General features: G+C 37.0%; 1 protein-coding gene across 1 annotated transcript in view; it reads right to left on the bottom strand.

The window, feature by feature from the left end:
* Positions 1-941, bottom strand: part of LOTGIDRAFT_140507 (hypothetical protein) — a gene marked incomplete at both ends in the record, with an annotated part of 12,175 nt that overhangs the window by 1,044 nt on the left and 10,190 nt on the right. The gene's annotated exons all lie outside the window — the stretch shown is intronic.

Genomic DNA, 941 nt, shown 5'->3' on the forward strand with positions numbered 1-941 from the left:
GCTACTGATTCAATATAGCCTCTAGACTGAGAAATCTTTCTCTACCCACTCCTCTACAAAACAATGTTTTTAAAATAACATCTTCATTTCAATAATTTGTGTAGATGAGTTAACTCCAGGTTGTAGATGAGTTAACTCCAGGTTGTGGACGAGTTAACTCCAGGTTGTATGCGAGTTAACTCGAGGTTGTAGATGAGTTAATTGGGGTTGTAGATGAGTTAACTCGAGGTTGTGGACGAGTTAACACGAGGTTGTAGACGAGTTAACTCCAGGTTGTATGCGAGTTAACTCGAGGTTGTAGATGAGTTAATTGGGGTTGTAGATGAGTTAACTCGAGGTTGTGGACGAGTTAACTCGAGGTTGTCGACGAGTTAACTCGATGGTTGTCGACAGGATATATCAAATTTTGTTTTTGTCATGCTCAAATTCTTAAAAGCTGGTGATCTGAAAATGTACCAGGGCAACTTGCATATAAAATGACATTTTATGTCTGGCCCTAAACATGCTGTTATCCCAACTGTATATCATTTACATTGTACAAAAAACAGGTAGTATCAGTTTGGGCAAAAGAGCCGCAGACCCCATTCTCTGATCCTTCATTTGGTCTGGTGTTGAAAAGTCCCACCAGACTGGAAAATAGTCCTCAAATGAGTAACCAGATATCCATGAAAGAATACAATTTACAATACTTACCAATTTGTCAGATACATTTTGTTATATGAAATAACAGGGCATCTTCGTCTTATTGAAACATCTGATGTGTCACTTTACCTGGAAGTATTTACTAGGCATCTATGAAGGAGAGAGTGTGGTTAAGATGATGCCTATGTGGTATATTTATTTTACAAGATCTATAACTAAATTTCAAACTGTAGCTGCAATATCCAAAGAAATCAGTTTAATTAAAATTAAACCAAACTTTCGATCCATTCTTTATTAGC

Source organism: Lottia gigantea, assembly GCF_000327385.1.
Source record: "Lottia gigantea unplaced genomic scaffold LOTGIsca_148, whole genome shotgun sequence".
NCBI classification, from domain to species: domain Eukaryota; kingdom Metazoa; phylum Mollusca; class Gastropoda; family Lottiidae; genus Lottia; species Lottia gigantea.